Source organism: Macrobrachium rosenbergii, chromosome 16 (assembly GCF_040412425.1).
Source record: "Macrobrachium rosenbergii isolate ZJJX-2024 chromosome 16, ASM4041242v1, whole genome shotgun sequence".
Taxonomy (NCBI): Eukaryota; Metazoa; Arthropoda; class Malacostraca; order Decapoda; family Palaemonidae; genus Macrobrachium; species Macrobrachium rosenbergii.
Genome location: NC_089756.1, coordinates 19,570,394 through 19,585,571, shown reverse-complemented (window position 1 = coordinate 19,585,571; position 15,178 = coordinate 19,570,394). Strand labels below are relative to the sequence as shown.

The 15,178-nt window shown below is 37.2% G+C and overlaps 1 long non-coding RNA gene across 2 annotated transcripts in view; it reads right to left on the bottom strand.

The window, feature by feature from the left end:
• The window catches only part of LOC136847163 (uncharacterized), a 250,338-nt gene that overhangs the window by 2,026 nt on the left and 233,134 nt on the right, over window positions 1-15,178 (bottom strand). For both annotated transcript variants that reach the window (XR_010855640.1, XR_010855641.1), the window contains 2 exons: window positions 11,269-11,410; window positions 10,204-10,445 (listed from right to left, as the gene is read on the bottom strand). This is a non-coding gene — a long non-coding RNA (uncharacterized lncRNA). The remainder of the gene's footprint in view (window positions 1-10,203; window positions 10,446-11,268; window positions 11,411-15,178) is intronic.

The following is a 15,178-nucleotide window of genomic DNA, read 5'->3' as shown; positions in this document are numbered from 1 at the left end:
AACAAGACTTTGGAGTATCAGGTGAACAAACAAGCTCTGAAAGCCTGTATTAACCAAATATGTCGAGCACATTCGAATTTCCAAGATCAGTCGCTCTTGACTGGTGAAAAACGAGTTCCTAAATTAACCGTCGACACAAAAAATATATTTGGTCCACAGAGACCACAAGCCCTGATTGTATCATGTAATATCACTAAAAAGTAGAGGGTGTAAATACTTCAGAACCCTGCCTGTTACCAAATTACCGAGATCGGTCAGCAATTATATGATGGCATACCAAGTATAGTAACTACAAATATACAGTAAAGTATATTTCACTACTGTATTTGAATTGCTGGGATTCTGGTGACGATAAAATTTCCTAGTCATGAATCTCTCACTGCCTAACTGAAAATAATTTTCACATATTGCACGTTAAGACAAAACCAGCAGTCAACCTGTTCGCCAAAAAGAATTTACAAATAAACTTTAAAATCCAGTTTCAGTTAAAGATGACATACAACAAAGAGTATGAGGAATGTTAACTAAATGTCTGATTTCCCTTTAGGTTTCCAATACCTGAAACTTTTCTATACCTATTGCTTCACCAGACTGTAAAGGTTTGCCTTATGTCAACACACACTAAGTGCCAAGTTTGTCTATCCATTTCAGTACTTGCCAATTATGAGTAAAAATTTTAACACTGTCCAGTTGTTTCTCATCAATACTTCAGACTCTTCAACACAAGACATCATAGCGATGTTTATGTTAAGGCAATCTACCAGCAATAAAGCATTCCACAAAACTGATTAACAAAGAATGCATCCTTTCTTTGCGCCATTCTGTCCAAAAAACTTCAGCTAGTCTACGCTTACTCTCACTTACTCCAGTGGCTCTCGGGTCTCTTGAAGGCCCATGGCCGCTTGCACCGGGCCTCTCCAAGTTTCCCTATTGATTGATGCATCTCTCCAGTTATTCGCAGTATCCTCCACTCCCAGTTCTCTTAGATCTCATAACACATTTTCTCTCCATCTCATCCTCGGTCTCCCCAATGGTCTTCTCCCTTCTGGTGATCTTTCCATAACCACTTTAGGCATTCTGCCCTTTTCCATTCTAACCATATGTCCTTCCCAATGTATCCTCCGCGATCTTATATAGCCAGTTATTAGCAGTTGTCTGGTTAAATCTCTTAATTTGTTGTGTCATCTCTAAACACCATCGTAAATGGGACCTGTTATTCTACGCAGAATGCTATTTTAAAAAACCAGTAGTCTCTGTTCATGACGTTTAGTCAGCCTCCAGGTCTCACCACCATATACTAATACTACTGGCCTGATAATGGTGTCGTAAATTCTTAATTTGGTAGACCTTATGTTTCTTCTCTTTAAAAATGTTGTAGACTGGAACAGCATCTATTCCCGGCTGTAATTCTAGCCAGAACCTTCTCTCCATCTCATTTCTGGATGTTAACATACTTCCTGAACAAACCTAACATCATCTGCAAATGCAAGGACTTTGGCACTTCTATCTCCCAAGATGACGACCCCACCCTCAACTTCCTCGATACTCTGCATTAGTTTTTGCAAAGTTAGATTAAACAACACTGAAGATAAAAGGCATCCCTATCTCAAACCTGTTTTAATTTCAAAACATTGTCCTTTTCCTTCTTACCTGGACACAACTCTTACACCTCTTACTATTCCTGAAGAACGCTTTACCAAGTTTGTAAGCTTTTCTGGTATACCAAATTCCTTCATAATGTTCCACATTGATGGTCTATGGATGCTATCTTATACTTGTTTAAAGTCTACCAAAACCTGTCACATATTTCTTGTTATACTCCCAGTGCTTTTCCATTATCTGTCTGATAAAAAAAATCTGGTCAATTGTTGATCTTACTTTTCTGAACCCACGCTGATATTCGTCCAATGGTGTCTCCATGTAAAGTTCTAATTTATCCCTAATTTTGGCTAGTACCTTATAGCAGGTTGGCAGAAGTGTAATCCCTCTATAATTAGACCAGTCTGTCTTATCTCCCTGTTTATGTACCGGGATAATGTTGCCCGTTTCCCATGTTGTTGGCTTCTCTTCTGTTCTCCAGATCATTATTATAAGCTCAAAGATCTTTGAGTGTCACGTTTCGCCACCATTCTGAGAAGGAGCTCTGCTGGTATGTTATCTAAACCAGGTGCCTTATTATTCTTCAGGCTACTGATTGCATTCTTCACGTCTGTCAGCGTTGGTTCCTCCACTCTCAAATCTGGTGCCTGCATCTCAAATCTGGTGCCTGCATAAGTCTCCATTCAATAGGATTTACTGGGTCTTCTCTTTTTAACAGCTCACAGAAATAGTTCTTCCATATCTCCATACTTTGTCCTCCTGTAACATAATACGTCTATCGGCATCTTTCTCTATTTTGCTTCTTGCTTGGTATCCATTATTTTCCTGATTCCCCTATAGCCTTCCCTTATCCTACCATTTCTCATGTTTCTGTCCATGTCTTCCAGTTCCTTATTTAATGCATCTCTCTTCTTTCTTTTGTTTATTCTCGTTGCTGCCCTTCTTTTCCCCCTGAAGTTCTCTCGTAGTGCCTAATTATTCCTGTTCTGTAAGAATTCTATCCTTGTTTGTTTCCTTTCATCCGCCATTCTTATGCTAGTCTACACTCCCCTGTTAAATTCCTTAAACCAGACCATGAAAGACTGAAGAAATTAGGCCATTAATTGCAGGCTAGTGCTAATGCTATAAAATGTAGCTTTTAAAGATTAAGGGCCTCTGGAAATGACCATAGAAGGAAAGGCACCAGTTTGGATACTAATGTAAATCCTTCCACAAAACGGCCAAAAGTTACAAACAATCAGAATAAACTACTCCGCAGCAAGAGCATTTTGAACCAATACATTTGTTTCCACACCCTTAAGGCTGCGTCCACACGATCGAGCTTTGTTCGATGAACTTTGTCCGATGTGACGTCAGAAGCGGAGAAACTGCGGGCAAAGTCAAAAGTTTGCCCGCTTCAGACGTCACGCCGGACAAAGTTCGTCGAACAAAGCTCGATCGTGTGGACGCTGCCTTACAGGCCACCAAGCTGGCAATCATCTAAAAACACAAACATGAAGGGCCTCAAAAAGTCGACCAGAAGGAAAACACAAAGTAAATGCTCATCAATAAGTAAATTGATTATTACCGAACTATATTTGGCTAATGATCATGGGTACAAATTGAGTGCAAAGAAAAGTACAGAATATTGATCATCAAAATTCAGATTCATATAAAAAACAAAGGCTGTAGACTACTACCAGCAGCAAACTTCAGAAACCAACACAAAAAGGAGCTAACCATCATTAAAATGCTGCCGAAGATAGGAAACTAGTGGTTAAAAATCAATAACATTTGCCGTTAACATCAAATTAACATCTAAAAAAGACAGCTCATATCTAGTAAAATGGTTTCAAATCCACCAGCAAAAGGGCAGATGATTTGTAACAAAAGGTATTTTTAACAAAAAACAAAGAAACAAACTCCAGACAAACCAATACGTCCCTCTCAGTTTTTCACTAAATGCAGTTATCAACATGAACTGAGAAACAACTAACATGATCCATAATACACTTCGGAAAAATAAAGCAAAATTCTTAAAAAAGGAAACTACACGAGAGAGTACTTACTGTAACCTTAAAACCCCCTTATTCAAAACGGAACGAGGTTGCAAATAGTATCCTTAACATTTCAGGCGTTCAGTAAAATTTCGCATTTGAAATTTCCCATATTGTCAGTTTTATTGTACCCCGGATATAATGGAATGATGTGGACTGGCAAAATCACAGTGGAGCAGAAACTGGTATTCAAATCCAATTAATTTTAGTGACCTTGAATGCAGTAATAGAAAACGTTAGACATTCATTTGCTTCTGCTATTCTGGTCATTAACAACAAGGCAGTTGAGGCAGACCACCAAGTTAAAATACTAAACTTGCATACGGGCGGTCCCAAAAGAGTTTGGCCTTTAAATAACAAATTTTAATTCTATTCAATAAACTGCTGTTCTTTAAACATTAATATAGCAGTCAGGTAAACTGGAAATGCTCAAGATTATGATAACTGATTTATTCCTAAAACGTGACATTTGCTGTCAGTTTACTTGTTGGTGTTGTCCTGATCTCTCTGGATACTGGGACTGGGTCATACTGATTACTAATCAAATGTCTATGGGTCAAATTAGTGTGGCCAGTTCAAAAACAGGATGAAAATACTTCAATGCGGCACCATTTTTAGTAAGAAAAATGCAGAATTCCAACACTGGGTTTAATCCATATCAGTTCTTCATCAGAGTCGTCGTTCATTTTTTTTTTTTAAATGATGGATTTTAATGATATTGTATATAATCGCTGATAGAAATTACTATCTTTGATCCAATCTCAATCCTGGAAGCTTTAGCTTTTTGTCATTATCTTTTCCCTTCATACCCACGAGCAAGGATCGGACGTATTCCAGCATGTACATCAACTTTGTAGAATGAAAACTCGAATTATACACGAGAATTTTTAGGCCAACAGTTCAAAAGGGCTTCCAGAGTCGCTGAAAATAAAAAAAATATATATATTTTTTCAGCGACTCTAGAAGCCCTTTATCTTATCTGCTAAATTTATTGCACACAGTTCTGCTGTCTTCAACTAAATACCCCCTTACTTAAAATCCACATATGGGTTAAGTAAAACTGAAACATATCAGTGATGTATTTAGCCACTCGGCGATAAGCCTAAATTAGTTCATAGCAAAACTAAGACTATCAATTAGCCAATCTCATCCCATGTTCTTACTTCATGATTTGCTTTCCAGAAGTAATAATGCACCATGTACTGCATTGTGTTTAATTGTTGAGAATACTTAAAAGTATCTCTGGTATTACCTTCGACTAAAGTTTCTTTTCGGCAGGACTTGAAAACCATACGTTCTCTGCTCACTGAGATTATCTTATATTTTTTTTTCCAGCAGGCTACACCCCTCGGAGCTACATTTGACTGGATAAAATGAATTACTTAATTTTTTGGGGGGGCCTGTTGTAAGTAAATGTGTAAATATTTTAAATACATCGATCAGAATACTTCCCATATATAACAGCATGAATTTTGTCGCATATTTTTTTTTTTTGAAAATAAGTCATTATATTGACTATATGTTTTCCTTTTTATTTTTTCTGTAAATAAAGACTACAGTACTATACATAAAAAAGTAGATGCTATAACCCTTTTTAGAGCGTATATCTGTTTTTTCAAATATAGAGAAATGCTTTTCTATCAGCCTTCACCAACAGATTAAAGAAAATCAGTGAACCTGGATTAGCAGCTAAAAATTATCAGAATACTGTCGATGGGTAGAGAACTGGAAGCCCCATTAAGAAATCATGTCTGTATTTTGAAAATAATTAATTCTAAATCCAGGGAAGACATTTCATGCAGAAAAAACTAACCGTTGACAAAATAGAAAATAGGAAAAGGATCTTGTACCTAACATTCTATAAATAACACGAAAAACACCAAATGTTTTTCTGTTCAAATGGTCTTCCAGAAAGACACCAGAGCAGAGTACAGAATCAAACGTCAATGACCTTAAAAGTCATAAAAGAAAAAAAAAAAAGGAACGACGGCAACGCCATCTAAGAAGGAACAGACTACAATTGGTGACAAACATTAACAAAAGTCTGCTTTGAAAAGAATAAAAGGGACCATCAGGTGGTGGATCTCCCTGGTGTGAAAATTCAACTGACAACTTTTTCTCGATTCCCAGACATCTGCAAACCCACCAGTCCAGTGGTATAACATAGACAAAATCAAGAAGAAAACTTAATTCTCCTATTCAGAATATCCTACAGGGTTGCATATATCTTAACAGCATCATCAGCTGTGGCCCATTCTATACGATCACCTTTCAACTAACAGATTTAATGTATCTGCTATATATCTATGCATCTGTCTGCATAAAGAGTGAATACAGTCAACATACACTCCTCTATGAAAATTACACAGAAAATTATTTCAATTATATTACCACATTGGAAATCTATACACAATCTTTCAAAACCATCAAACTGAAGTGTGCTTTAAATTTCATGCTGCTTTACATTATATTCTGCATTCTAGCTCTAATGAACGTAAATGATAACTCAAATATATACTGTACTGCTATAAGAATTAACAATAAAATTGTAATCTTTTGAATATATGATTTCCATAATTAGTATATCCAAACATTTAACAACTTAAGTCGATTAAAATCTGATGAATTCAAACTTGTGAAAAGCTCAGCCAAGATTTTTCATTGCAAGAATGTGAACCATAATTAGTCTTAAGTTTCAAAGAGATAGTACACCATTTTCATATTCCTTAAAGATAACAAGAGATGGATGATATATAAACTAACCACAACATTTTCAAATATAAAATTACACGTCTTATTTTCTTATACAATATTTATCACATAGGTACATTTAACTATTAAAAGTTTAACAGTCATTTACAAATTTCCATCAACCACAGAAAGCAATGCACAGAAAGTTGAAGACTGTTCACTAGGAAATTCTGTATTAAAATAATTGGATCAAAGCACACCACTGAATGTCAGTAACTAGCAAATGATTTTATCAAGAGTACAGCCAAGAATAGATGACCAATTTATCTACATTAAATTAGGAATGTATTACTGAGCACAGCCAAGAATAGTTGACCAATTTATCTACATTAAATTAGGAATGTATTACTAAGTCAAATTTAGCAAGAATTAAGCTTTGTCAAAGCAACTGCCGATGGCAGTAACCAAACTTAACTGTTAAAAATAATGCAAGGCAAATGTTATTCAAACCTCAACATATCCATTCTAGTCAGTCCAGATCATTTACACATGAGTGCAAAATAAGAGAATCATCATATTCCAGACCAAAGTCAACTAAAGGATTGCATTTGTTGGGGGGGGGGGGGAAGCCAAGCAAAATGACTCAGGTGAGAGAAACAGTCTGGGAGACTCGGAGCCAGCAAGGATAGGGAACTGACAGAGAGCAAGAGCGAGAATGAAAAAGAAGCGACAGGTATCCCATACCTATTTCCTTCACTCCCCTCCTTCTTCCATTTCCTCCTTCAGGAGGGTGGCCACACTACATTGTCCCATGCAACCCAAATTTTCTTTAAATCTTTCCAATAAACTGTTGGGAAAAAGTGTTTCAATTGAAACTTTAAATTGACAGTTACAATCAATGTGAAAATTTATCTTGTTAACTAACAGATATTAAACTTGCAGGTAACACATAAAAAAAAACACAAAGAATTCAAGCAATAACAAAATTTTTAAAAACTGACATTAATTGAATCTAGCTGCTTTGAAGTGTACAATTTCTAAATACTAAAACTTCGTAACCCTAAAGTTTTTTATACAAAATCATTAATCATATTTGTGCCTGATTTTGCAGTCCTTGAGTGTCAAGGCTCACCTGTCTTTTCCTTTCAAAAAGAAGACGAGGACATATTGTTCATGTTCACCGTAGTTCTCAAGTATATAAACTAACTTCCTACTTGCACACGACAAGAGCAAGACATGAAGGAACCGAGAAGCATCACAACTTCATTTCACAGTCACAGACCTAAGAAGGAAGCCATTAGGCTGCTTCTCTACCCATGGCAAACTGAAAAATTCTAACCTTCTCAAATGGTTGTTATTGACAAAAGTAAGTCCTAAAACTGAAAAACCATGCCTAAACTCAGTGCCCATGCCTATTCCAATCCTCACTCCTCTTTTTAAATCATCTAAGTTACTTTCTACTTGTTCCATCGATCATACTTCCACTCCAAACTACAAGCTTTTTATGCTATACAGTATCCTGTAAAATCTCAGACTATTTGAGCCACCTGGTTTAAGATTCATTAAAAACTCACATCTATGCTTCTGGGCTTTGTAAAGTAATCTACCATACGCCAGTTCATAATGCATATCCTAAACTAAAATCACAAAAATTCCTTTTGAAGGAACATCATTAATTTACAAATAGAGAGTTCAACAAACAATACTAACTTCAAAGACTTCAGACAGACCTACTCATTAAGAAACATCTATTCTTAAGTAATGAAAATAAATCATTCTTAATTCAAAACACCATTTTGTTGAAAAATGTTAAACCTCCGGCAGGTCTGATGTCGAAGATAGACTGACTAATAAGAAAAACTCAACTGGACTGTTCACCTTGAAATGACCCAATAAATCAACACCAACGACACTCAGCTAAACCAGTTCCAGAAGCGTCTCCAACTTTCACTATCTTTAAGTGATATTTTTTGCATTTTACCATAAACATCAAACTCTTGCTGCTGATTCTTAATCTACATTAAGGAATAGTGTGTACTGTAAATTATTCACTAATTACTCTCTTCAACATTTCCTGGTCGTATCCTTTGACACTATTATTGCTCCTATACCCTGGTCGTATCCTTTGACACTATTATTGCTCCTATAGCTAAGGTACATCTCGATATTTGAATGCTGATCTAGACTTCAAATAGAGTGCAAAAATTTGATGTTACCCACAAAATTTAACCTAAACCATTTCTGAGTCATGCTGCATAATCTGTGCCACAGAGCAGGGTAAGATGCATCGGTCATATATGCAAACTTTCTAAAACATTTTTAATATGCCACAGTAAATAACACCATAACTTTACATATGACTTTGTTGCTGACCAAGAAAGAAAAGTACCCGTTCCTAGCTAGCTGGATGTGTAACTTCCAGCAGGGAATGAATGAGAACTGGAAGAAAATGTCATCTTTCAGCAAATGCAATGTTCATTGTCACTTTCAGGGCAAGGATGTCATTCCAGTGTAAAGTTATAACTGATTTACCACGCATAAAAATCTTTATAGTTCTATTAGAACATGGGATGTAGCCAAAGGCCAAGCGCTGGGACCTATGAAGTCATTCAGCGCTGAAATGGAAATTGACAGTAAAAAGGTTCGAAAGTTGTAACAGGAGGAAAACCTCGCAGTTGCACTATGAATCAATTGTTAGAAGAGGGTGGAAAGGAAGACAGAAGGAGAATATGAACGGAGGCACAGTAAAAGGAATGAAAAGGGTTCCGAGCTAGGGGCCAAAGGAACGCTGCAAAGATCCTTAAATAAGGCACTGACGGCCCTACCCTCCTGCGGGTATCGTTCATTTATGTTTAAATGTCTGGGTGAACTACCACATTACTCTTATTACCCAGGTAAGAGCCCCACAGATTTTTAGCTTAGAGGTCTGGTTGAACCATTTAAAAAAAAAAAGTCCTACACACCATCTTAACCCAAATGTTACTTGTGCAGATGAAGTTTCCTTCCAGAGCAATCAATCTCTACGTGAATTTAACAATCCTTGTAAGAAGCTGTACTACTGGTTAGTTAGCCACAAATTTGAATGTTTCTAGTCTCACTTATAGTCACAACAAGTATCAGCGTAAAGTATACGTATAATTATGTATGGATTGCACATTAGGTAAAATTATAATATTGCACCCTGCTAGCCTATATTAAGTTTGACATAGTATTACACTAGCCCTGTTGCACTACATTAATGCACCATTCCTGCGTATTATGAAAATAAAAGTTACTTATTTACTCATTAGCCAAAAACTCCCTATGAGAACATTATTAAATTGAACTATTTTATAAAGGGCTAAATATCTTCAGGCTAAGCTTAACCTTAATTAATAAAAATAAACTATAAAAAAAAGAGAAGATGGATGTCTTGTACACTGACAGACATCACCGATATCTGTCAATGTAAAGAAAGCTCTGAAAGAGTTTCTAGATTTTCGGTGAACCAATATGTTACATCTGCCTGAACAGCCACCTGGTAGAGTGAAAGACTAGTCAAACAGTGTAAGCAGCAAAACCTAGCTCACTATCTTAATTCTGGTTCCTTTAATTTGTGACCCGCGTGATACATTCTAAATTTAGATTAACAAATTACGTAGAATTGTGCCTCTGCAGTAGTTGTAAAATTTATCCTAAAATCTAAGGTTATTTTAGTACGGTATTAAACTTCATAAGAAAATAAACTGGATATTAGCACAATAATAAATTACAAGTGACTGAGCAACATTTTGTACTGCAAATCAAAGCAATCACTAGTAACTAATATTACTTTTGTTATAATTAAAACTAACAGGTTGGTGAGGAAAATACATACAGCAGTAGTTTGTAACCTCACCTCATTCGTGAAGTTCAGAAATGCAGTCAATATTATTACAACATGGTAAATGAAAACAGTAAAGGAGCCATAGGTAAACGTAGGTGCATCTAGCTGAACACAGTTGAGAACTTGCGGGTAACGACAATCTAACTTTCATGCTTTTCTTGAACAACATTGTATAGCACTTCTGTGACTGGACGTGAATTTCTTCTTGTTTTGTCACTTTGACTTGAAATAGGAGTCCCTTTACTCATTGTTTTCTGTAAGGGGAAAAAACAGCATCTCTTATTGTAAGAGTAAATAAACCTCTGAGGTTACACACAATGAATAAAACACAGCTGCGTGGTTTGACAGAATACTGAATAATCAAAGAATTAAACTAAATGATTTATTCTACAAGTAACCTCAAATCTTCCGTCTACACAAGAATTTGCAAAAAAAATTCGGGTTCTACATCATGTTCCTAAAACTACATGATTAACTGCTAGGAGGAGAGACAGGTGACGAATTTCATAAAACCAAATCATGTATACTTTGCTGACTCTGGAATTTTGGGGACTGATAACAGGCAACACCAACACTTGCAAAACATTAATTCACAAAACATGCAAGTTATTTCATACAAACTCATTACTATGACTTTAAAGTTTATGGCTTTTTTTATGCCTACGAGTCCAAAGGCTCACCAGTCATTTGTCCAACTAGACAAAGGAGGTGGCAGTGAGACTCATAGGGCTGGGAGCAGGGCACTAATTTTTCTATCATTGGGTTTGCACGAAAAAAGTTTGCTTTGTGTTTTAAAACAACAGTTAATTTCATCATAACCACATAAATCATATGCACTATACGTCTGAGTTGTTATTTTGGTAGGGGACGAGGAGCTGAATGTTCCAGAGTGTCAGTACAAACTTGATGGATACATCAATAGAACTTGGGGGCTATGAATCAGGAGCCAAGAGTCTAACAGCTGACATGTTTGTAGGGTGTCTATACACTGGGAACCAATATTGAGTAAAGCAGAACATAGAAATCATTTAAGAGTAATTCAGATTAGGATTAGGAAGTGTGGTATGGTATACCTACCATCAACATGAGACATAAAGGCCAATAACCCAGTATATCTACTTCTTGTGAATGTGCCGTGACTCATGGATAGGGGTGAGTTGTGCTAGCCAGCCATGAGATACACTTATCTTGACCATCCTCAAAGTTGGCATGAATGACCCTGTGAATGATAACAAGCAACATAAGATTCAAACAGATTAATTCCATATTGGCACATTTAAAAAAATAAAAATATATGATACCCTACCAAAAGCGGGAACATGAAGTGCAGCTTCCCAGCATAAAGCACAAAAAATACATATTTTTCAAACAAAATTAACTTTTGGGCGCGCAATCATCAATTTATCAGTGCCATTTTAAGGCATTCGAAAGGCAACGACTCCAACTCAATCATCTGCACAAACACTCTCCAGAGTCCCTGTACCAGCAAAAAATGGGCATTCCATGGCCATCCGGCCAATCTGCAAGCAACGTAGAGATGGGAGGAGGGCAATGTATCTCATAAAGCAATGGGTTTCTGCCGTGACAAAACCAATTTTGCTGTAAAAAATGGTATTTGTTTAGTCACTCAAGACCAATCACTTGATGAATGCCTGAACACCTATTCTGGCAGGAGGAGTCCTGCCACTATTCAGACATTGACACTGGGACTAGGAGCATAAAACTACTAAATAAATGTGTTTTTAGGAGTCCATGACTTTTGGTAACTGACAGGGGGTCATGGTAATAATCTGGCCAGAAGCTACAAGGAGACCAAGTGAATTTGTTCAGCAGGTACAAATGCAGAGAGGGTATTAGGGGCCATCCAGGAAGCTAAATAGATGACATAGGAAATCACATCTCTTATCAAAGCTAGAGAGATAGGTACAGACCCAATTTCATTACCCATGACATTTAAGCTGAATACTGACAGTATACAGTAGATATACAGTATTACCAAACCCCTTATAATGCCTTATCACAGCCAATAAGAGATTTTAGTGATTTTAGATACTTCTAGTTTACATATACTAATGAAAAAAAAACTTATAGGTCCTTAAAGGCAGAGGAGGAGGTATTCCTCATTCCTAGGCTAAAAAGGCCAGGTATAACTGAATTGATTTTTTATTATGAAATTTAGGCTATCAAGCCAAAGCACTGGGACACTTATGGCCGTTCAGGACCAAACGGTAAAGAGAGTGAGTTGGAGTGGTGGTTGGACAGCAAGACTGAGGAAAGGAAGTGGAACTGGAGGTAAAATAAAAGGCTAAAAAGTGGGTGCAACTAGGAGCTGTGTAATAACGAAATTGTTGCATCAATAAGAGCTCATAAATGATCTCGAGACATGCCATAAACGGAAATTTATTCTGAATATTGCAATCATAATGCGTTTACCAACAGAAAACTCACCTATCTTTACAATTTTATCGATCTTTTTTACTTGAGAGAGAGAGAGAGAGAGAGAGAGAGAGAGAGAGAGAGAGAGAGAGAGAGAGAGAGAGAGAGAGAGAGAGAGAAAGCTAATGAATGATTTCCTTCCAGAGTTGTACCTTTTAACTCATCGAGGCCCTCTCGCCTTTAACTATGACAAACAGTTTGAAGGAGCACCGATGGTCTATGGCAGTGGTTCTCAACCGGGGGCGGGCAGGGGAGTCCCCTTGGGGGAATTCAGAGTTTCAAGGGGGAGAGGGAATGGTGACCAAGGATTTTTAGTATTATTATATGCATATTATTTGGAATGCACCTGTTGAGGCAGACAATTTTGGAAAGGGTGTCGAGAATGACATTCTAATATATGGTGAAAGGGTGCATGGGCCAAAAGAGGTTGAGAACCACTGGTCTATACAGTAGTTTATTTTATCTTGTTTTTTTTTCTCTCCCTAACCCTCCCGATGAGTGGCTAGCAACAGCTGATTAACAATCTGGTATGTTGTCGATCTGTAATGATTATTCTGCAGGTGCTTGACCAGCGGTACATTAATTAGATAACTGTTTTGTTTTGGGAATTTGTGATACAGGCTGATCAAATATATAGCCACTGATCACAAGTCTTACCATAATTAGGAAAACATTAAGATAAATAAAGTAATTTTTGGTAGATTTTTCGACATCAATCTTAAATCCAGCCTTGAGATTTGCATCACTTAGATCTTATTTTATTCTTGAATATTATTTAATTTAAACTGCATTAATCGCTATTTTCAGTTTGGGGAGTTGACCATATTTATTCTGGGTTATTTGCTCTTTGCATTAGGCATGAAAAGATTGACTATCCTCTCGCTTCACTCCGATTCCTCATAACCTGAGTCCAGGGGTCCACATCAAGCCCCTTATCCTCCTCAACACTTAATCACACTTATACTTAAGAATCTGCCATGGACCCTGAACTGTACCTACATTTAACAGCCCAAGAATTTGGAAAAATCTCTGCACATTCCATTTTTCACACATTTCTACCAGTAACTTTGACCTAAAAGCTGCGGTGGTGTCAAACAACACCTTTGCAACAATCCCCCCCTCTGTGCATACTTCATTCAACACCACAGCAATACATTTAGCAGGCTCTCATTTGAGCTCCTTCCACACTGCATACCAACCTGGACAACTATCAACAATTGATAAATAAAACCAGTGTGGTCCAATTTTTTTCCAATCCAGCCTAACCTTTTATATGCACTGATGGTGCCGAGTCTATTGACCGACATGTTTCGATAAATCGCACTACCCTTTGCACCGCCCACCTTGTTATTGGTGTGTTCACCTTTCTGGCCAAGTATAACGTGCAATCTGCTTCCATGTGATGCATACTGTGCACCTCTTCCAAGTTTACATTCCACAGACAGTACATTTCTAATACTTCCCAAATGACTCCTCCCCAGTAGGTAATCAATTCTTTCATATCTTGTTTTCACATCTGCCTTATCCTTGGTAGAAGACACCACAGTCATAATCATCTTATGTTCAGCTCCTTAATAAGGTTCTTCAGCAACCCAAACCTTCGCTTGAAGAGCATCTCTGTTACCCACTTCCTTCCAGCTCTTCTCTACTCATTGTAATCACTCTTAACCATCTATGTGCTATTGTTGACTCTGTCATTATTGTAATATTCTGTCGTCCTCACTTCAGTGTGAGATTGACACCCTTTGACACAGGTTCGTATTCTGCTATGTTACTGTGATCACAGTCACTTTTCCTCCTCAACCAAGCAGCATCCCCTACTCCAAAAACCCTCCACCTCAAGTAGCACACCCACATCACAATACCTGCCCTGTAGTAGATCTTCACTCTTATCATCTTCTCAGCATGCCACACATAACTATCCCACAATTAGAAATGACCTACCAGTCTTCCACATATTGAAAACAGCTCCTCCCTAGTTAAACACCCCTGCATCAAGGGTATTTCATGCCCTCTAGAGAACAGTACTTCCCCTTCAATGTTCCTTTCCAAGTTAAATCTCAAAGCCAATCTTATTACAGTATTTAAATACTGTAATAAAATTGCAACCTGTCCTAACCAAACCTATGACACTAGGCCTTACCTGACCAGGGGGGCTATACTCCACCTGGACTTATCACCTAAACTAACCTAGTGCACCATAATTGAAAATTAATAGGTGCAATCTAATCCAACCACATCCAACCTAACCTAGGATGCTGGGTCCTTGCCTGGGCCCCACCACTAACAAAACAAAGGTCACCAGGTCCTTGAAAAATGTTTAGTAAACTTGACCTCAATCAGATTCAGAACTTGCAAAAGTATCATGGGGATGTTGTATTTCGCTCTTTAGTACTTTCTCACACCTAAAAACATAATTTTCCCACTATGGTCCCCAGTGTATGATATATGGTTTCCCAGTGTCTCTAAAACACCAATTTAATTAATGAAGTAGGATAATTTGCATAAGCCAAAATAATTCAAGGAACAAGAGTTACATGTCTGCACCAAA